Source organism: Puma concolor, chromosome D4 (assembly GCF_028749965.1).
Source record: "Puma concolor isolate L17-30 chromosome D4, mPumCon1.1.hap2, whole genome shotgun sequence".
Classification (NCBI taxonomy): Eukaryota; Metazoa; Chordata; class Mammalia; order Carnivora; family Felidae; genus Puma; species Puma concolor.
The window spans coordinates 69,015,363-69,038,817 of NC_141679.1; the positions used below are offsets into that span (position 1 = coordinate 69,015,363).

The 23,455-nt window shown below is 41.7% G+C and overlaps 1 long non-coding RNA gene across 2 annotated transcripts in view; it reads right to left on the reverse strand.

Annotated features, from left to right (window-relative positions):
* The window catches only part of LOC147574973 (uncharacterized), a 211,276-nt gene that overhangs the window by 140,016 nt on the left and 47,805 nt on the right, over nt 1-23,455 (reverse strand). Inside the window, exon 3 of one of the 2 annotated variants that reach the window (XR_015242928.1) lies at nt 20,552-21,289. The exons of the other annotated variant lie outside the window; for it this stretch is intronic. This is a non-coding gene — a long non-coding RNA (uncharacterized LOC147574973). Of the gene's footprint in view, nt 1-20,551; nt 21,290-23,455 lie in introns of those variants that run through there. 2 annotated transcript variants of the gene reach the window in all.

Genomic DNA, 23,455 nt, shown 5'->3' on the forward strand with positions numbered 1-23,455 from the left:
TACTTCGCACACTCCCCACTATAAAGACAATACCAACACCAGGAATTCAGCAGGGCAGGCTTGGCTTAGCAGGATCTCATTAAGAAAGTTCCATCGTTGGCTTTCTTTTCCATGTTGCCGTCACATCTATAACAATTTGGATTGCCAGATAAAATAGAGAACACCCAGTGAAATTTGAATTTCAGATAAACAATGAATAATTTTTTAGTGTAAGTATGCCCTGGGCAATATTTGACCATGCGTAGACTAAAAAATTATTTGTTGTTTATCTGAAATTCAGATTTACCTGGGTGTCCCATTTTTATTCATCAGGCCTAACGGGTCTAACGACAATGAACAAACCCCTCCCAAAGAGACAGGGGAAATGGTGTCCAAAGCCATGATGTTATAAGAATTTCTAACTGTTGCCTAAGATGCAAATCTAGGCATTCATAGGAGAAAGATAATAATAGCAACAATAGCTGCTTTATTGAACACCTTTCTATATGGCAGGCACTTTTCTGAGGCCTTTCATGTAATAACTCATCCTAACCCCACAACATGCCAAAACCTCACAAACAGGCACTAGTGTTATTCCTGACGGACAGACAGACACCTGGGACAGACAGAAACGTGCCCAAGGACAGACAGACAGCAAGCCAAAGGGCTAGGATTCTAGCCATGATGGTCAGTTGTCAATACCAGATGTTTAACCACTATCCATTCCCATAGATAGCAAGGCTGAATTTGCCAAATTATACAGGGAATATTCAATTCAGGGCTACAGAAATATCCCAGATTCCCTCTTTACGTGTTCATTTCCAGTCACCGCTAATCTAGGTCCTGTGTTTCTCCCTAATAGATGCCATACCCATTTCTCCCCTGGTCTGATAGCAGTCTAACCAGAGCTTGTGTTTTTATTTTTTTAATTTATCTTTTTTCTGGAGCTTGTATCTTTTTTTTTTTTAATCTTTTTTTGTTTGTTTGTTTTTTAAATAGGCTTCAAGCCCAGCACGGAGCCCAACACAGGGCTTGAACTCATGACCCTGCGATCAAGACCTGAGCTGAGATCAAGAGTTGGACACTTAAGTGCCACCAGGTGCACCTAGAACTTGAATTTTTTAAGCTACAATTTTTTTATTTAAACAATACTGCATGTTAACCTTTTAAAATTTTGAAATAAAAGAGTACAGAAAACTGCAGAAAGTGTAAAGAAATTTAACATCAGCTTTATGTCCATTTTTTAACATGCTATGTAGCCTCCCAGTTTTCCTATAGACATAGACATTTTCTTCTGACTTGTTTTTCTGGATCATACCATGCACACTGTGTTGTGGCTTCAACTTCCAATATGTTGTGTATATACTTCTTTTCCACAAGTGGTCTCTGAGAATGCTGTGGGCTGAAATCTGTCCTCCCCAAATTCCTATGTTGAAGCCCTAAGCTCCCAGTGTGACTGTGTCTGGAGTAAGGAAGTAATTAAGGTTAAATAAGGTCATAAGGGAGGGCCCTAATCTGGTGGGATTAGTGTCCTTAACAGAAGAGACATAGGAGAGTTGGCTCACCCTCTCTGCCTCAAGAGAACAACACAGCAAGAAGGCAACCAGCTACGACCTAAGAAGAGAGCCCTCCCCAGAAATCAACCCTGCCAGGCCTTCATCTGGGACTTCCAGACTCCAGGACTGGAGAATAAAAGAATAAATTTCTGTTGTTGAAGGCACCCAGTCTGTGGTATTTCGTTATGGCAGCCTGAGGTGACTAATACAGAACATGAGTTTTTTTACAACCGTAATACTCTATCTGATGGATATACCAAATTTACTCAAAAAATTCCCCATTGCTAATTCTGTAACCTGCTTCCAAATCTGCACTTTCACAACTAACACCTACTGTACGGAACCTTTCCTGGCTTGTTACCTTACGATCGCTTGCTAGAAGCGGAGTCTCTGGCAGGTGTGACCGACTGTCTCAGTTTGCCCAGGACCATCCTGGTGTTTGCACTGAAAGCCTCAGATCCCAGGAAGCCCTTCGGTCCTGGTAAGCCAAGAGAGTTAGTCACAGTGGCCGTCTTACACCTACTGCTGGATCACCCACCAGACATGTGCTTATTTCCACACCTACAACACAAGAGGTTTCCCTTCTGAGGTATAGTCCCTTATCTGTCATTTACATTTACATGCTTCAGCACAGATAGCGAGAAATATGAGGTGTAAATTAACAGTAATCTATACCCTAGAAACAGTTAATTAATATGTGAAGTACCCTAATCAAGAATCCATATTCCAGAGATGGCTGGTTAGCATTTGAAAGACCCTAATCAGGAGCCCCCACTCCAACTCCAGCGACAAGCACCGTGACAAGTGCTTGCTTTAAATATCACTACCTGAAGCGGCATATTGAGATTGTTAATTAGCATAGGGATATTAGAAATAATGTTTCATTGGCAAAATGCGAGTTATCCAAGAAATATTCTGCCTTGCATCAGAATATTTTGAAAAATCTGGTATCAAAACCCAGCACCCTAACACCTTTGGAGTGATGCTTTAGGTAAAGAACTCCATTTGATCCTACATGTGTCAGACTACGGAGACCTGGAAATTGGGGGAGGCGGGGCTTTGGGGGTTATCACAATGACTAGGGGGTAGGAAGGATGGCTAGCAGAGTTCAGGGTCATGGGTTGCAAAATATCCTACCATACCCAGGAAAGTCCAGCACCCAAAATGCCAGGGATGCTGGAAAGGTTTAGCTAATGATCAGAACCTTGTGGTATTTTTGCCTCAAAGTGAACCTTTTGGGTTGTTCAACCTCAAGGCCAGAGAGGCCACACCTCAGTGGGCTTACCAAACAGGTTGACTGATCTTTGTGTCTATTTTCTGTTACTGTTTTGTTATTTTGTTACTGTTACATGTGGCTGAATTTGGTCCAAGACTTGCTTGCTTCATAACACACCACCCAGATGTAAGGTTTTGGGCAAGGAGGCTTACTGCCCTCACCTCTAATCTTTGGAAACCAGGAGCATGCAACAAAAAGAAGCTAGTCACTGTGAATAGGCAAATCAGCCTAGGTCAGGTCACAACAATGGTTATCTTTAAAGTTTGCTTTATCCTGTCAAGATCCTGCTTTCAGTGCCTGCTGTTAAATGCCAAGAAAAAGGGGCGCCTGGGTGGGTCAGTCAGTTAAACCTCTGACTTCAGCTCAGGTCATGGTCTCACGGTTCATGGGTTCGAGCCCCACATCGGGCTCTGTGCTGACAGCTTGGAGCCTGGAGCCTGCCTTGAATTCTGTCTTCCTCTCTCTCTGCCCCTCCCCCACTCACACTCTGTCTCTCAAAAATAAATACATTTTAATATTATTATTAAAAATAATAATAAATAGATAAATAAATACCAAGAAAAATGAAATGCAAAGAAAATGAAGCTGGTAAGTTCCTCTGTTTGATTTAAAACAAAGCATAAGGTCAGGTCTGATGCTACTGTTTGCTGAAAACTATGCCAGATAAATGTGAACCCATGTATACATGCATTCTCCTTGGTTAATCAGTTATGCATGTGTCCATTTTATTTAAGTGATGGACCAGCTTTAAATTTGATCCTCCAACAGGCAGGCTGAAACTCAGAAGCGATACCACTACTGGTAGGAAAGAGTTCCTCCCCAAAGACGGGTCTCCCCACAGCCAACAGGAATACCACCAAAGAGAGCCAGCAGAGGCTTGGTGGTGAGGGCAGGTTCTCTATAGTAGCAGATCTCAAACTCGACTAGGTATCAAAATCTCTAGGAGGCCCTCAGGTCCCTGGGCCCTGCCTCTCCAAATTCAGGAGGGCAGACATGAGGCCAGAGAACCTGCATTTCAAACAAGCTCTGAGGTGCTGCTGATGCTTTTGGTCCTGCGACTATACTTTAAGAACCATGGCTCTCGTTCTCAACCTTGGCTGCACATTAGAACCACCTGGGGAGCTTTTAAAGCAATCAAGACTTATGGGACGCCTGGGTGGCTCAGTAGGTTAAGCGTCTGACTTTGGCTCAGGTCATGATCTCACTGTTTGTGGGTTCGAGCCCCGCATTGGGCTCTGTGCTGACAGCCTGGAGCCTGCTTCGGATTCTGTGTCTCCCTCTCTCTCTGCCCCTCCTGCACTCCTGCTCTGTCACTCTCTCTCTAAATTAAATAAACACTAAAATTTTTTTTTAAAAATCAAGACTCAGGCCACACCCCAGAATGATTGTATCAGAATCCCTGGGGTGGGGCCCAGGCCCCAGTATTTTTTTTTAACACTCCATAGAGAATTCCAAAGTAAAGCCAAGGTTGAGAACCATACTTCCAGAAGGAGGCCAGAGTCAAGCTATATCCGGCTTGGAATCCTCAAGCCAGATAATAATAGCAGTAACAATAACAAAGACGCAATTTATTAAGTCTGACTATATGCCAGTTTCTATTCTAGGCCTCCTATAGGCATCAGCTGATTAATCTGCACAAAAATCTATGAAATAAGTATTTTTGACCTTTTTATTTTAAACAGATGGAACTCAGGCTCTGAGAGGTCAAGTGGCTGGCTAAGGTCACTCAGGAAACAACTGGTGAATTCAAACCCAAGAGGATATGACTCTAAACTCTGTGTTTCTTAATGACCCTGTGAAGCTCCCTCCTATCACCTATTCAAAAGGGTAGGTGGAAACAACAGCTACATGAAGGATATAAAGAAAACACAAAAGCAAACAGAGGAGGCTGGGGCAGTTTTGGAGGTGGGGCTGGTGCCCACATGTCACCTTTAAGCATCCTTGTGTAGATTTCACAGATAGACAGGGTCCATCTGTGGAGGGGGAATGACTGGGGATAGGGATCTTTATGCCTCCCACCCCATGTTCCAGGTCAAGTGGAGACATCTACTTTGAAGGAGGTCTGGACATGAGAGCATAATGGAGCTTGGCTTAGGGAGAGGAGAGTCAGCATTGGGACACTAGCAAGTTCCCCTGGTATCCAGGCTCTGGGAGCTAAACCAGCCCCTGCCAACCACAGGGGATGCCCCTCACATCACACAAGTGGACGGGCCATGGAGCTACTGTCCTCCTGAAGCCCCTCCAGCCCCACCGCCTGCAGTCATACGCATACACAGTTCTTCACAGCAGACGGACACATATCTGCATGTTAGAGCCACTTGGAAAGGTTTAAGATGTGAGTATTCAGGCCCCTCCACCCTTGATTCTGATTTAATTGGTCTGGGGTTAGGTCTAAGCACACTTTTTTTTAAATGATTCCTGGGTAGTTCTAATGGGCAGCTGTTTTAAGATAGCCATGATTTACTTTACCCCAGCACAATGTGATGTTATTGCATCTTTGGATTAAGACAATGGTTCTTGACCTGGGCTGTAGGCTGAAGTCACCTGGGGAACTTCTAAAACTACCAATGCCTGGATGCCACCTCCAGGCAGTCTGATAGATTTGATCTGCAGGTGCAGTATTGGTATAAAGTTTTAAAAGTTCCTATAGGTGACTCCAATAGATGGTCAAGAATGAGAACTGCCGGATCAAGTTCTAGCTCAGAAATTGATAGTATATTTAAATATAAAAAATCCATTCTAACCTAGATGATACTCATGCTTCAAGATACTCGTTCTGCAAAGGGAAAGTACTCCATGTTCTTCTATATCCTATCTCAATCAAGAACAAGTGCTTTGAAAATTAGCATACTGGACACCTAAATGAGTTTTTATTAAATAGCATGATGAATGTTACAAATGGGCTCTCACTGGTGAAATTACAGTTATATAACATATATATAGGCTGATAATATTTTTTAATGTTTATTTATTTTGAGAGAGAGGGTACACCAGGGAGGGGCAGAGAAAGAGAGAAAGAGAAGCCCAAGCAGGCTCTGTGCTGTCAGCAGAGCCCCAAGTGGAGCTTGATGTCACAAACCATGAGACCATGACCTGAGCCAAAATCAAGAGTTGGACACTTAACCGACTGAGCAACCCAGATATCCCAAGCTAATAATATTTTAAAGGCACTTCTTACCTTTGTGGGAGTAGGGTATGAGAATCCAGTGAGGCCAATACCCTTTAATCTTAGGGTATCTTATTAGGGATATTACACTAGGCATATATTAGGAATATATTGCCTTAAACTATATATCTAAGTGGTTCCATGTTTAGTCATGAATTCTCAAAGATTCTGCCTAATGTCAGATCTGTGGGTGACAGGAGCCTTGCTTTTATTTCAAATGAATATTGGATATGAGGCGTAGATTGAGCACTTAAGAGCAGAATTCCTTAAGCTCAGGGAAGAGATCGTATGATTTTTTGTATGATAACTTGCTAATAAGCACTTAGTTAATACATGTGTGTACATCTAGCAGAATTTGCGTATGTCCAAACTCATCAAATTGTATACATTAAATATGCACACTTTTTTGTATATCAATTATGCCTCAATAAAACTGTAACAAAATATAAAGACCCTCCCATCCACTTTTTAAAACATTTATTAATTTATTAAAATTGTCATATCTGAGGGGCGTCTGGGTGGCTCAGTCGGGTAAGCGTCCGACTTCAGCTCAGGTCATGATCTCACCGTTCATCAGTCTGATCCCCACATCTGGCTCTGTGCTGACAGCTCAGAGCCTGGAGACTGTTTCAGATTCTGTCTCCCTCAATCTCTGCCCCTCCCCTACTCACGCTCTGTCTCTCCCTCTCTCTCTCTCTCTCTCTCAAAAATAAAGATTAAAAAAAATTTTTTTAAATTGCCATATCTGAAAAAAAACGGACCTGTTAGTGAGGTTGTGGAAGTATTTAACTGTCACGCACACCAAAGCAGCTCCTGATGGCTGTCAGCTCAGATCTTGCCTGGCTCTAACAGGAATCTCATGGGCCACTCTGGAATGGTGTCTGAACACAGACAAAGACGAGAGCATTGTCCAAACCACAAAAATGGCCAAACACCCTCTTCTCGTGCTACTGTGACTGAGGCTTCTTCACGCATTCCAGCATTAGTCCCGCCTCTTAGATAAAAGAGGACCCTTCTTTCCAACAGTACCCAACCCAGAACAAAACCATGCTTCCTTGAACTCCTGCCCAAGTCACCTACCACAAGCCCAGATTCCAGAACAAGCCCCTTCTACAACTCCCTCGCTGAGACATCCTAAAGTTCTCCATCTTGTTTTGTCTCCCTTGTTACAATGAACCAATTGCACTAGTTTTCTATTCTATGTTACTGCGTAACATATTGCCTTAATTGTAGAGGTTCAAAAACAGTAGAAATGTAGCACTTCATAGTTTCCCTGGGACAGGAGTCTGGGTATAGGTTAGGGGTCTTCTCAGTCTGTCACAAGACCAAAATCAAGGGGTCAGCTGGGGCTATGTTCTCATCTGCAGCTTGAGGTCCTTCCAAGCACACTCAGGTTATCAACAGAATCTGGTTCCTTGCTGTAGTAGGACTGAAGTCCTGTTTTCTTGTTGGCTGTTGGCTGTTGGCTGTTAACTTTGACCAGGGTTCATTTTCAGCTCTAAGAAGCCACTTCCACATCTTAGCCACACGGGGTCTCTCCACAGGCAGTTCACAACATAGTTGTTTGCTGTTTTCCAGTCCAACTGGATGATGTCCCTAATGTTTCACTTTCTTTTAAGGGTTCACCTGATTAGGTCAGACCCACCTAGGATAATCTGCTTTTTGACTGAGTAGTAACTCAGTTGTGGGAGTGACATTCCAACATATTCACAGGTCCCACTTAAATGGGTGGGTGGAGTGGGCACTATACAGGACTCGTCCACCAGGGGGCAGGAATCTTGGGGAGCATCCGTCTGGTACACCAAGAAACCTAACTTTTGACTACAAATATGTTCCTGGTGATCTTTGGCCGAAAGGCACCAACACTTCTCAGCTATCGTTTTCTACTAAAACGAGCCTAAGACATGCATGACCAGACTACATTAAATCAATTCCTAATGCCAGGATGGGAAACCAAGGGGCAGACTTGCCAGGAGACGTTACTGAGCCCCATCCAAAACATCTGGGTGAATCACGGCCTTTTTTCATTGGCAGAGACACTGTAAGCCTCTCCCACCAAAAGGCAGGGGGAGCTTGATACCCAGAGGAGTAAAAAGAAATCTGTTGGCTCAATGATCTATCCACCAAATTCGAAATACTTGTCAAGTGATCTATTCCCAAATTATACTAACTTTACCCATTTATTAAAATGTATCCTGAAGAATATTCTTGAGTATATTCAATAAATAGTAATACAGTAGTCCCCCCTTATCTGCGGGGGATATGTTCCAAGACCCTTGGTGGATGCCTGAAAGTGGTTTTTTCCCTATATATGCTGTTTTGTTCCTATAAGTACATATCTATGATAAAATTAGTCACAGTAAGAGACTAACAACAATAACATAATAAAATAGAACAATTACAGCAATATACTATAATAAGAGTTATATGAATGTGGTCTCTCAAAATACCTTATTTACTCTACTCATCCTTCTTCTTATAACGATGTGAGGTGTAAAATGCCTACCTGATGAGATAAAGTGAGGTGAATTGCATAGGCATTGTGACTAGCATTAGGCTATTATCATCTGCTTCCAAATCAGCTGACCACCAGTAACTGATACCATGGAAAGTGAAACCATGGATACAGGGGGACCCTGTATATTCTCTTAGATATAGGAATGATGAGCAATTCTTCCCTTCTATTAGAAGCAAAGGATACTTGCTAAGTGAGCAAATAAATGGTTGTGTCCATTATCTATAGTTTTGAGCACCTCCTGCCCCAGGAGTCCAATTTAAATTATCCCTTTGGAAGAAAATATCAGAATGACTGGGCACCTGGAATTCACATCCAGTTGAAATATCTCTATGAACCACAACAGGTTGATTTTGCTCCCTAGAGAGGTGTCCTTAAATCCCAATTATCTTTTAATTTATGTGAATCTTTCTTTTACCTTCTTCAATCCTTCAATTACCTTCTTTTACTCAAACTATCAGGATTATTCGTGTATTCATTTGTTGAACAGATCTATCCTGAGCACCAACTATATGTTAGGTGCTCAGTATGGAGATACAGCAGTAGACCATAGAAATTTCCCCCTTCGTGGTGTTTCCAATGTAGCAGAGATATTCAACAACAACAAAAGACAAACACTAACACAGTTACCAATTTTGACCAATACTAGCAAGGAAAAATGTAAGAGAAAAATAAAACCATGTGCTTGTGATAGTTACAGTAAATACACCAGGAACATTGAGTTTGAACATTTTTCTTTTCTCTTATCTCTACAAAGACTAAAAGATACTCAAGAAAACGAAGTCACTGTCTCAAAGAATGTTCATTGCAGCATTATTCTCAATTGCCAAGACATGGAAATAACCTAAGTGTCCATCAATGGATAAATGAATAAAGAAAATGTGATACACATAAACACACACACAGACACACACATTGGAATACTGTTCAGATGAAACTGGAGGGCATCATGCTATGTGAAATAAGTCAGAGAAAGACAAATACTGTATGATCTCACTTATATGTGGAATCTAAAAATGCTGAACTCACAGAAACAGAATAGAGTGATGGTGGTTGTCAGGGGCCGGAGATGGTCAAAATTGGGAGATGTTAGTCAAAGGGCACAAGCTTCCAATTACAAGATGAGTAAGCTCTGGGAATGTGATGTACAGCAGGGTGGCTATTGTTAACAGCCCTGTATTACATACTTGAAAGTGCCTAAAAGAGATTTTAAATGCTCTCACCACACACACACACACACACACACACACACACACACACACACGCACACGCACACACACACATACACACACAATGTAATTATGTGAAGTGATGGAGGTGTTAAATAAACTTACTACACTAATTGTTTTTGCAATGTATCAAATCATCACATTGTACATCTTACACATAACACAATAATGTATGTCAATTATATCTCAAATCTCTAGAAAAAAGGAAGAGACATCCACCCTGGGAAATGTGAAGGACAATTAGCAATATGCCTACCTGTCCAAGAGATAAGGGATTGACTTGATCAAGTTTATTTCAGGAATAAAACAGGTCAGCTGTGTGACCATGACCTTCTATTCACCTCATTTCAACTGGAAAAACTAGAGACCCTGCCCCTCAACTCAAAGGTCTCCACTCCTGATATTACTTGCTCCATCAATCTTTGTTGTCAAGTCAGCTAAATGAGAAGTACTTATTCGCCTTACGGATTAAAAATATAAAGATAACCATACTGAATATATTTAATGCCCATTAAAATTGTGGATAGAAGTCAGGAATACTTCATGTTTAAATATTTACCAAACACAGATAAGTCTTAGGTCTTAAATAGAATGGTATAATTTAGTTTAGTTTCATTCATTCTAAAATAAGGATCCTCCACTGTAATTATCCAGGTAAAGTCGGTTACTCTCAAAATCCTTCCTGGATTCCCCCAGGCACAGTTATTAATAGTTATGTCCTTCCCTGTGCTCCCATAAGACTTCCATTACAGCTCATTTTTGCACTGTTCCATAAATATCTTAAGTCTTTGAAATTACTTTTCTGGCTCTCTTACTCAACTGAGGCCCCAGAGAAGAACAACCTGGTCTTCTTCATCTGTGTATCCTTGGTTCCTAGCTGAGTGCCAAGTTCATAATAATAAAACCCAATACAAGTTTGAGTGAATAAGCAAAAGATATTGCACAAATCTAAACTTATTATAACAAATGCAAGAGGGTGACACTTGATTCTTGACTTGGGCACTAGATGAGGAAACAGCCATGCAAAGATCTAGTCAGGAACAGCATTCAAGACAGAACCTCTAATGCCAAGGTTGGGAGGAGAGGAAGGAAAAAATTATATAGAAAGAAGGCTACTGGGAAAGTGAAAGAAAGTAGAGAAAATGAGGTCAGAGCAGAGACCTAAGGCCAAATAGTGTGGCCTCTTGTAGGTCAGGATAAGAAGTTTGCATCTATACTATGTATAATGGAATTCGTTTTCAGCAGAATTACATAATATAATTTGTATATTTCAAAGATCACTCTGGCTATTGTTTGGAAAATGGAGTATAGAGGTGTGTGCTTGGGAGCAGGGAAACCCTAGAAGCTTAGTGCAGAAGTATAGGCAGGAGATGATGGTGACCAGTTCTAGAGCAGTAGCCACTGAGGTGGACAGAAGTAGCTGAACTTGAGCTATCTTTTGGACATTAAGGCAACTTGATAAGTTGGATGTGGGCAGGGCTGCTATTTAGCTGGTACATCCCTGGAGAGCCCTCACAATGGCCAAAATACTGAAATATTTCTATACAAGTTGGTAAATAGTCATAGCCAAGAGCTCCGAAGTGGTGGCCCCATTCCAACACCCCAATATACCCAAACTTCCTCTAAAACGAAAAAGTAAAATATCAATGTTTGACATGGTAGGGACCCCACTAGACAACTCGACAGCTCAACTTTGTTCTGATTGGTGGGTCCCATGCTGTATGTTTGCTAAAGATCAAAATGGGATTTAAAGGGCAGGGAAACAAGAGGAATTGAGTGCTCCTAGGTTTTGGCTTGAGCTGTTGGATGGATGCACTGCCATTTACTGACATGGAGCAACAGGGAAGGAATAAGTCTGATGGCAAGAAAACAACAATTCTGTTAAATTTGATACTTATATTTTTTTAACTTTTTTTGTTTAATGTTTATTTTTGAGAGAGAGAGAGAGAGAGAGAGAGATCATGGCGGGGGGGGGGGGGGGGCAGAGAGAGGGACACAGAGCCTGGAGCAGGCTCCAGGCTCTGAGCTGTCAGCACAGAGCCCGACATGGGGCTTGAGTTCACGAACCATGAGATCATGATCTGAGCTGAAATTGGACACTTAACCAACTGAGCCCCTAAATTTGATACTTGTTAAACATCCAGCTGGAAAGGACTAACAGGCCAAGTAAAGGTTCCCAGTCACTACCCACACCAACAAAGTTCAAAGCAACAAAACTGTAGATCAAACTTGAGGACCATTTTACTGTGAATAATTCTATAAAATTCTGGATTTGATAATACCATCAAGAACCTCCAAGTGTTTTATAAATCAGACTCTTATGTCCCACTTGGCTGGCTGGTAGTAGGCTGAATAATGGTCCCCCAAAGATATGGGTTCCAAAGATATGGGATCCTATGGGCTTAGGAACCTGTAAATACTACCTAAGTACTAAGTACTACAGGTACTTAGGTACCTGTAAATACTACCTTATTCTGAAAAAGAGTCTCTACAGATGGGATTAGATTAAGATTCTTGAGATGGGTAGATTATCTTGGATTATCTAGGTGCGTCAAAGGCAATCACATGTGTTATGGCCTGAATTGTGTACCCCTCAAATTCAAACACTGAAGCCCTAATCCCCAATGTAACTGTACTTAAAGATAGGGCTTTGAGAAGTAATTAAGGTTAAACTTTTTTTTAATGTTTTTATTTATTTTTGAGAGACAGAGACAGAGCGTGAGTGGGGGAGGGGCAAAGAGAGAGAGGGAGACACAGAATCTGAAGCAGGCTCTAGGCTCTGAGCTGTCAGCACAAAGCCCTACACGGGGCTTGAACTCATGAACCATGACATCATGACCTGAGCCGAAGTCGGACGCTTAACCCACTGAGCCACCCAGGCGCTCTGAAGTAATTAAGGTTATGAGGGTAGAGCCCTAATCTGAGAGGGCTGGTGGCTTTATAAGAAGAGGAAGAGGTTTTTCTTTCTCTCTTTCTTTCCCTCTCTCTCTCTCTCTCTCTCTCTCTCTGTCCCTCCCTCCTTGCCCTGAACCCAACATACACACACCATCTGAGGACACAGAAAGAAGGCAGCTGTCTTCCAGCCAGGAAGGGAACTCTAACCAGAAATCAAATTGGCTAGCACTTTGATCTTCACCTTCCCAGCCTCCACAATTGTGAGAAATACATTTTCTGTTGTTTAAGCCACACAAGCTGTGGTATTTTGTTATAGAAGCCCAAGCAGACTAACGTAATATGTATTTATATAAGAAAGATGGAGAGGAAAATTAAAAACAGACAGAAGAAAAGAAGGCCAACAATGGAGGCAGAGGGGTGCCTGGGTTGCTCAGTTGGTTAAGTGTCCAACTTCGGCTCAGGTCATGATCTCACGGTTCGTGAGTTCAAGCCCCACGTCGGGCTCTGTGCTGACAGCTCAGAGCCTGGAGCCTGCTTCAGATTCTGTGTCTCCCTCTCTCTCTGCCCCTCCCCCCACTTGCTCTCTCTTCTCTCTCTCTCTCTCTCTCTCTCAAAAATAAATAGACATAAAAAACATTAAAAAAAAAAAAAAAGATGGAGGCAGAGATTGGAGTGATGTGGCCCAAGACAAGGAATGTCAGCAGCCACCAGATGTTAGAAGAGGCAGGGAACATATTCTCCCCAAGGATCTTCAAAAGGAGTACAGCTCTATGGAGGCTTTGATTTTGACTGAGCGGCAGAGATCTCAGACTTCTGGCCTACAGAACTGTGCAAAAGTACATTTCTGTTATTTTAAACCACCACGGCTGTGGTAATTTATCACAGTGGCCACAGGAAACAAATACACACACCAAGGTAGTTGGGAGGAGAGGTGGTGTCATGTCCCTTTTACAAATGAAAATCCAGAGACAGGAATGTTTATGACACTGGGCCAAATCCTTCTGACTTTTAGGGCAGACAACTGCCCCACCTCTGCCTTCCCCGTTAGATTAGCCCCATGGCTTTCAGCAGGACTCTTTCGGGGCCTCTGCCCTGTGTGATGAGACAGAGGTGACAAATACTCTCTCCCTGACCAAACCTTAACAGGCTTCTCAGAGCCTTTTTAACGACCAGGCCTTGACCTTGGCCTGCATCCTGTCCTCAGCCTGCCTAGCCTAGTTTTATCAAGAATCCTGCTGTTAGTCTAGTGAGAACACCCCTCCCCCCCAACCTTAATATTTGATCAAATTCCTCAATCCCCACCTTTGATGCCTAAGTCCTTGACCTTCCTTTAGCAAAAATTCTATTGGGCTTGTTTGGCAAGAATCCCCCTACCCTTGATGTCTCTCCTTAGTAATTTTTTATCCATTGACCCCTTCATTCTGCTCATCAGCTATAAATCCCATTTGTCCTTGCTATAGTCGGAGTTCAGCTTGATCTTTTTCCTTTATTGCAATAGAGCTGACCCTTCCTGTAATAGTCTTGAAAAAAGTCTTCCTTACCATTTTCACAAGTGCTACAATAATTTTTTCTTTAACAGGGGTGCATTGCTGCTATATCAACTACTGATTTCCAGAAGTTAGGAGCTTTGAACAGCTCTCCCTTCCAAATTTCAAGGTTGCAGCTGCTGCTAAAGATGTCGCACGGGGTTAGAAAAAAGAGGAAATAGTCCTGTTCTCTTTGGAGATACTTGTCTTTGTGCTGAAACCCCTTATAACTTTTGCATTATGAAGAAGACTAAGAGAGCTAGTCCTTCTGTTTTGTCTTTAACCTTCCTTCCTTCCTTCCACTCCTTCTTTCATTCATTTATTCAGGAAATATTTACTGAGCCACAACTATGCACAAGGTTCCATGCTCTGTGCCATAGGGTTATAAATATGTAGACGTTATAACCACTGTCCTCAAAGGAGAAAGGAAACCATGGTAGGAATCTGAGACCCTACCATGTATCTGGCAGCATGCTAGACATTTTCACACATCCGCTAACATTTAATCAATCCACAGGACCAGAGAGATAGTTGTTATTTTTCTTTCTTTTTTTTTCACGCTTAACAGATAATAGAACTGATTCTTAAAGAAATTGAGCAACCTACTCAAGGAAAAGGAAGGACATGATCACAAAGCAGCTGTTGATGAAACTGGCTGAGTGGAAAGAACACAATAAGAAAGAACAATAGGAAAGACCACAGCTATTGAATGTTGGAGGTAGGTCTCAAAACCAGATGTTAGACATTGAAATCTATGACCCCTTTTCTCACTGTGATGTATAACAATTAAGTTATGCACACAAACCACTAGAATACAAAGTAAATAGAAATAACTTTGCTGTCCCAAAAGAAAATGGGTAAAGACCTTGGAAATCAAAGAATTAAAAATACAAAGGAAAAGAAATACTGTGTCTAATACACGCAAAGCACTTCACTTTGTATATTCACATGCATGGTCTTTTCATTTTATTGCGGTAACAACATTTAACACAAAATCTAGCCTCTAAATAAATCTTTAAGAGCACAATAGAGTATTGTTGGTAGGCACAACATTGTACATCAGATCTCTAGAACTCGTTCATCTTTCATAAATGAACCTTTTTGCCCACTGAACAGCAGCTCCCTATTTCCCCCTCCCCTCAGCCTCTGGCAACCACCATTCTTCTCTCTGCTTCTACGCATAATCTTACTCAATTCTTTCAACAATGCTGTAATGAGAGACATCTCACTTTCAGCAAGAAAGAGTACAAAAATCTTCAAGGAAAAGGTAATGCCAGTTCTGTACTTTGAAGGATGACAGTAGAGCATGGGGAACCAGAGAGAAGACACATTCCAAGGCAGGAAACAGGGTGCTCTAGAAAAAGGGAGGGGGTGGCTGGGTGGCTCAGTTAGTTGAGCATCTGACTTAGCTCAGGTCATGATCTTGCAATGTGTGGGTTCAAGCCCTGCATCAGGCTCTGCACTGACAGAATGAAGCCTGCCTGGGATTCTGTCTCTCTTCCTCTCCCTAGCCATACGTTCTACCTTTTTCTCTCTCTCTCAAAATAAATAAGTAAACTTAAAAAAAAAAAAGAAAGAAAATGAGAAGACATGATCACAAAGCAGCTGTTGATGAATGGGCTGAGCAGAAAGAACACAACAGGAAAGAACAAAATGTGGAGAACCCCCCTCTGGGCATGCTCAAGTACCTGGTCCTTGTTCAGTGTGCCATGGGAGCTCCTGACTAGGAGGCCAGAGTAGACTTTTGGTAAAATGTGGTGTGGGGTTGACCCGAAAAGGATGGCAGGAGAGCCCAGGGTCAAGAGAACCTCATGAGTGGTTATAAGGCTCTCCTGGGGCAGAGGCTGGGGCTGGAGGGAGGGGAGAAGCACATAGTAAGATGAACACATACACAGTTTTTCAAAAATAGCACTAAAGACAGGAAAAGCTATGGCTCAAAATAAATAGTTCTCTTTGAGAACAGAGGCAGCAATGGGCCTACGCTGTTTTCACTTAAACACACATTTGTTAGATGCTGAGCGTGGCAGCTGAACAGCAGCGAACCACCTCTTATCTCCAAATCCAGGCCATTTCACTCCTCTGCCCAGAGTCTGAATAACAAATATTCTACTCCTCCAAAGAAAACAATGTCATTGAATGAGGTAGAAGTATAAAAAATAGGATGGCTTGATTTTATGGACAGAGTTTCATATGATATATCACAACTTGCCTATTTCTTTTCCGGTTGAGACACCAGCCCGAAGAACTGACCTTGGAAAGTCATTTTCTTCCTCTTTTCAGTACAGTTTTAAAAATTGAAATGTTTTTGGAATTGGAGAGACAAACCTAGGACTGCAGCTTATAGCAAAGAAAGGATAATCAGTCTGTTCAAAGAACCAGAGTTCTTCTCACAAGACTGATCAGGAACAGCTGGAAGTATGCCCAGTGAAGTCTATGGCTTATGCGGTGATGGAACTAATTCACTGGCACCTGTTACTCTTCAAATACTTCACGTTATGGATTTACCAATTAATAAGACAAACCCTGACCTCACGGTGCCTACAGGCATATAGAAAAATTCCCATATGGTGTGATGGGAACAACAATATAGAGCATAGAGGTTTGGGGAGCAGGTGAAATTTCCCAGAGACCCAAGTAAACAGGTACCATCCAAGGAAGAGTACGTCAGGGTTGAGAAGTCAATGTCTCCTAAACTTCCACACTATACTTCCTGGTTTCCAACTACCTTACAAAGGTACGGCAATCAAAACAGTACGATTCTTGCATAAAATTAGACATACAAACCAACCAAAACAGATTCAAGAGCCCAGAAATAAACCTTCACATATATGATCAACTAACATTTGACAAGGGAGCCAAGAACACTAAATGGGGAGAGGATAATCTCTTCAATGAATAGTGCTGGGAAAACTGGATAATCACAGGAAGAAGGATGAAACTGGACCCCTATCTTATACCACTCACAAAACTAACTTGATATGGATTCAAGACTTCCCCCAAACTTTAAAACTCCTGGAGAAAAACAGGGAAAAGGTCCTTGACAGTGGTCTTGGCAACGATTTGTTGGATGTGACTCCAAATATTGAGATCATTATTAAAGACTTTTGATCTGGAATTGAGTATAGCTATTTTAAGTATCAAACCTGGTTGTAAAACTTTCCACAAGCAAAATCATTTTCTCACTAAAAAAATTAACAATCCTTGGTGGCTCAGTTGGTTAAGTGTCTGACTCTTGATTTTGGCTCAGGTCATGATCTCACGGTCGTGGGATTGAGCCCCGTGTCAGTCTCCATGCTGACCACGGAGCCTGCTGGGGATTCTTTCTCACCCTCTCTCTCTGTCCTTCCCTTGCTTGTGCTCTCTCACTAAAAATAAATAAATACACATTAAAAAAAATTAATAATACTCAATTTGAATATTTTACGTAAACTTACTGTCATCTTTCTCAACATTTAATTTTCCTTATAATTACATGATGCCAAAAAAAAGATTTTGTTCACCTTGTCCTATATAGATGCTCCCAGAATCCCTTCGGTCTACCCACAACGTGCTGTAAAAATACAACCATTTTCTGTCAGTGCCATGATGCAACAGTAGTCCCTTACACTTGAGCACATGATCTAATAGCTTAGGGAAGGCTTCTTTCCAACACTATCTTGAGTTAGGTGTGGAAGCTTCGAGAGAAATTTTCTTATGAGAATATTGCTTCAATGTACATATTTTTCAGTTTGCATGCTGTATCAAAAGCATACTCATTATTTAGTGTGTGAAGAATGTTTCCTAAAAAATTTGATCTTCAATTATGGATCTCAGTTCTCAAGATTGTTGCATGAATCCCATCTTGGGAGGATTGCTCATGGCTACCTCATTCCTCAGGATCCTCCCTCCTCTGGCAAGACCTAGAAAAATCTGGGCTCTGCAGTCTCCAAGTTGTTTGATATTAGCAAGCCACATTTTCTTATTTGGTTATTTGGCCACTTAAAGCAAAAACAATATAATCTAATTTTAGTATACTCTTTGGCTAATTTCACTATTTTCATTATTTTATTTAAAAAATATTCTCTTGGGGCCCCTGGGTGGCTCAGTCGGTTAAGCGTCTGACTTTAGCTCAGGTCATGATCTCTTAGTTTGTGGGTTTGAGCCCCGCATTGGGCTCTATGCTGACAGCTCAGAGCCTGGAGCCTGCTTTGGATTCTGTGTCTCCCCCTCTCTCTCTCTGTCCCTCCCCTGCTCGTGCTCTGTCTCTGTCTCTCAAAAATAAATAAACATTAAAAATTTTTTTTCTTTAAATATTCTCTCTACTCTTTTAACTCAGTTGTAACATTCTATCTTATTTCTCCTAGTCTTACCCTATTGTGGAATGGGAAGACTGGAGAAGTGAAGGGGTTCAGACAAAGTCTTGCTGAGTTTCCCCTATATTATCATTGTTCATATCTGTGCTAGGCACATTCACAAGCTATTGCCAGTCAGTAAACAATCCTACAGTATAGGAAGTAGTCGATCCAACTTACAGATAAGGACAGTGAGGCTCAAAATGACTTAGCAATTGCCCCAGGACACATCTCTAGTGAGCAAGTGAGGGTGTCAGGAGTTGCAGTAAGATCTGTTACATTTGGAACCTGTGCTCTGTCTACTCCCACAGTGTTTCTCAAACTTCAATACGCTTCTAAGACACTAGGCATCTTAAAATGTAGACTTCACAGGTCTGGGGTGGAACTTGAGAGTCTGCATTCCTGACAGGTTTCTAGGGGAAGGCAGGTGCTGCTCCCCAGACCACACTTGAGTTAAAAAGTGCACATGGTTTTAGGCTTCTCAGAGCACATGGGCATCAAGGAGATGGCCCAGATAGAGCCGTCGAGGTTATCGTTTACAGCTGAGTTAGCCCTCTTTCGCTGACTGGCTTTTGATCAGGGTTCCAATGGATGGCTAGCAAGAGCTAATTACAATCCTGACTAATTCACTGTCAGTTGTTATTCATTAACAAATTATGTTCCTGACAAACTGCTCTAGTGTGGTACCCTAAGTACTGTAATTAAAATCTTAGAAAGTTGCATGTGAGCTTAATTGATTTCCTTAATGTATTACTCAGACTAAACATCCCATTATTTTGTCTTGATGTTTATGAAGGGGCAGAAGTCTGCTGCCACCCAGGCAGCAGATACACGGGCTCTGCGTTAACAGGGAGCCTGCCCGCTTTGGGGGCCCGGACACTTGCCCAGGTAGCACTACCTGGTCACGGAAAAGAATTGGACTACTTTGCTGGAACAAGAGACGGAGCTTTTTCAATAGGTTATTTCTCATGCAGCACCAAGTAGCTGAAGGAGGACTCCCATCATCCGCCGGCTGCCCTCAGCATGATGTGTTTCATTTGTGCTTTCAGGCTCTCTCCTTGGTTCTGGAACCACAACCTGACGTGATTCATCCCCACTACCCTCTGAGTCACTTCCTGGGTCACTCTTCACGGTTCCCTCACCACAAATGGCATTATTTCTGCTTCTCTCAGACAAGTGCCTTTGCGTATACCTCAACCCAGGCCTCCAGATCATTTTACTCTCAGACTTGTGCCCCAGGCAACACAAAGTCCTTTCCTTCCAGTTTCCCGGGGTGATCCGACTCGGTGCCATCATCCTTGGTGAGCTACCTTCGGCAGTTTCCACTCGTTATCATGTATGTTTTTCTCTCCGGTAAACCAACCTTGTATCCTTCCATTGGACTGTCCTGTTGGTAGGACAAACTGGCTTTCCAGTTTCCAGTTTGTGGCTTTTAACACATAAAGTTCAACTGTTTATATATATATATATATATATATATATATATATATATATATATATATTTATGTATATACACATACTAGAAACCCAAACTATAAATTTCTATCATATTACTAAACAAAAACTGGGTTTGAGCTTAAGTTCAAAGAATCATGTAGACATTATTCATCTTTGCAAACTCCATTTTCAATTCTTATGCAGGATCCTGGAGCATTGATGACTTAGCTAATAAAAATGCTGTTGGAAGTTAAAAATCGCTCCTGGGGTAGTGCTACCTTTCAGTAAGAAAGTTCTTAAAAACACTTGACAGAACTTGGCTGCATGTGACAGATTTTTCCCTCTATACAAGTCACTGTATGCACGCTGAAGAGGCAATGCAATCGTCAGAAAAGCTTCAACCGTTCTTTTCAATTTATTTGATATAAAAGAAAACATCTGGCTCAGGGTATGTGTCTAGAATACAAACTATTTATGAAGCAGGTATGATGCTGGTACCTGGTAAAAGCAGAACTTCTTTTCTTCTCTTTTCTTTCTCTTCTTCCTTCCTTCCTTCCTCCCTCCCCCCTTTCTTTCTTTCTTTCTTTTTCTTTCTTTCTTTCTTTCTTTCTTTCTTTCTTCTTTCTTTCTTTTTCTTTCTTTCTTTCTTTTCCTGGAACTGCCATTGGGAGGTTACTGGCAACTTTCAGTTTGGGGAAGTTGAGAAAGCTCTCAGAGTCTTTGGAACAGAGTCCTTTTGTCTTTGGAAGTTTTCCAGGATTGGCCCTGTAGTTATATAAACACGAAGCAAGTACCCACCCACTGTCCTTGGCGATAGCAGTGAGGTCACCATAAATCTCAATGCTGATGCTGCAGAGCAAGATGCCAAGTGCTCTGCCCAGTGATGTAAGTGGGGTATCTTCCGCCAGAACCATGCCCTTGAAGAGGGTGAGAAATGTTTTGCCTAAATGTGAATCTAGACCAGGACCACTGGTATACATAGTATTTAAAGAGTAAATGACACCAACTTTGTGAAATGTATTTTCAACTATTTGAGTGTTTTCAACACTGTAAAAAAAAAAAGAAAGAAAGAAAAAGAAAAAAAAAAGCAACCACCCACACACATACACATACACACAAGACATTTTAAATTTTAAAAGATATTGTACACTTTACAGAGTTTACCAGTAAACACATACCACAAATATTTAACATAGAGTTTCAGAAACAATACTTACCCTTATTGTGTTTAATGCTGACATTTCTATATATTCTATGTCGCTGTTTTAAGGTTGGCTGTGTTCCACTGAATTCATATTATGACCTTTTAATGGATCATGATTTGCAGTTTGAAAAACTTCCAACTATTGTGATTGCTTTATATGGGTCCAGTGATCAATCTGTGGAATCCAAGAGATTTGGGGCCTTAGACTTTGAGGTTCAGGGACCTACAGAGATGACAACAATTTGCTTTAAAACACATCAACACAGCCAGTTAGTTTTAGCTTTTGCCCTGAGAGTAGCTGGGGCAGTCAGCTGGCATTCTGATGTGCACTCGATCCACCAATGCGTTTGCCATCTGTACTTCAATAGTCAAAGCTTTGCTAATTTGCACATGGAATGTCAAAAATGGGTTTTTATTTTGCAAAATGGTGTCCTGTTGATCAGCATTACAAATGTCAGAAATGGGCTCTCATTAATGAAAAGTATTTTTTGTCAAATATATTTCAATTTAAAAAAGGTTTTTAAAAGTTAAAAAAAAAAAAAACATTTGTAATAAAGCTATTTCCAGGAATGTGGAAACATGTATTCTTAATATGTAGACTGGATAAAATATCTCCACCCTTGCGCGGCTATCAGAATCCAGACAGCCCAGTAACTACACTAGGGACACTTGATTGCTAAAAGGCATGCACTCCAGTGTGTGGCCATCGATGTGGAATATCCTTGTTGTCTGATATTGACTGAAAGGGTGACAGAATCCTGCCTCTGCAGTCTTGGCTTTTGTCTCCAGTGAACAGAAGTTCATGCAAGGTGTTCATCAGACCATCCAAAAGGCCAGACAGAGGCTGTGACTTCATCAAGCTTCCAGAATAGCTAGCCGTGACCTGTTTTGTGCCTGCCTGCTAGTGAATGTGTGTTTAGCAAATGTCTGCTTGTGTGGCAGAATCTGGGCTGAGACTTGTTCCATTATAATATGGTAGCAAGGTTATGTGGGAGTAGCAAACTGTTACCCACCTCAAACTTCTTTGTCTGACTAGTGTTATCTTTTAAAAAAATTTTTTTTTACATTTATTTATTTTTGAGAAACAGAGTGAGACAAAGCATGAGCGGGGGAGGGGCAAAGAGAGAAGGAGACACAGAATCTGAAGCAGGCTCCAGGCTCTGAGCAAGCGGTCGGCATGGAGCCTGATGTGGGGCTCGAACCCACAAACTGTGAGATCATGATCTGATCCGAAGTTGGACGCTCAACCTACTGAGCCACCCAGGTGCCCCTGACTAGTGTTATCTTTAAAAAAAAAAAAAGGACGGGGGGGGGGGGGCCTGGGTGGTTTAGTCATTTGAGTGCCCAACTTCAACTCAGGTCATGATCTCACAGCTTGTGGGTTCGAGCCCTCTGTGCTGACAGCTCAGAGCCTGGAGCTTTCTTCGAATTCTGTGTCTCCCACTCTCTCTGCCCCACTCCTAATTGACTCTGTCTCTCAAAAATGAATAAACGTTAAAAAAAAATTTTGAAGCAACTTTAAAAAACAAAACAAAACCCCCAAAAGGGGTGCCTTCGTGGCTCAGATGGTTAAGTGTCTGACTCTTGATTACGGCTCAGGTCATGATCTCACAGTTCGTGAGACTGAGCCTCCCATCAGGTTCTGCACAGATAGTGTGGAGCCTGCTTAGGACTATCTCTCTCCCTCTCTCTCTGCCCCTCTCCCACTCGTGCTCTCTCTCTCTCTCTCTTAAGATAAATATATAAACTTAAGAAAAAAAAAGCCCTGAGAGCTGTGATTACCAATTGATTAAATCCATCCAGTTCATAGGGCCCTTCCATAATTGCAAATCTATGTGAAGCATGAGGGACCCTCAGAAACAGGTTACTTTGGGGGAGAATGGTTGACAAATGTGACCAGCAGAACAGATCTATAGAGCATGTGAGTATTCTCTTGACTCAGAGTTCAGCTGGTGACAAAGACTCAGCAGAGGAAGGGTCTTCAAAGGATGGGGACATATGATAATTTTACCTTATTTTTAAGTTTTCATTTTAGAAGTCTGAGAGGAGATAATTTTATTTTTTTAATTTATTTTTATTTTTATTTAAAAAAATTTTAATGTTTATTTTTTCAGAGAGAGAGACAGAGTGCAAGCAGGGAAGGAGCAGAGAGAGAGACACACACAAGAATCTGAAGCAGGCTCCAGGCTCTGAACTGTCAGCACAGAGCCTGATGCAGGGTTTGAACCCACAAACTAAGAGATCATGACCTGAGCCAACTGGGCCACCTAGGCACCCCATGATCATTTTACTTTAGATCACAAAGGGAAATAAGGCCTTATTTGGTAATCAGAGGCTGGGG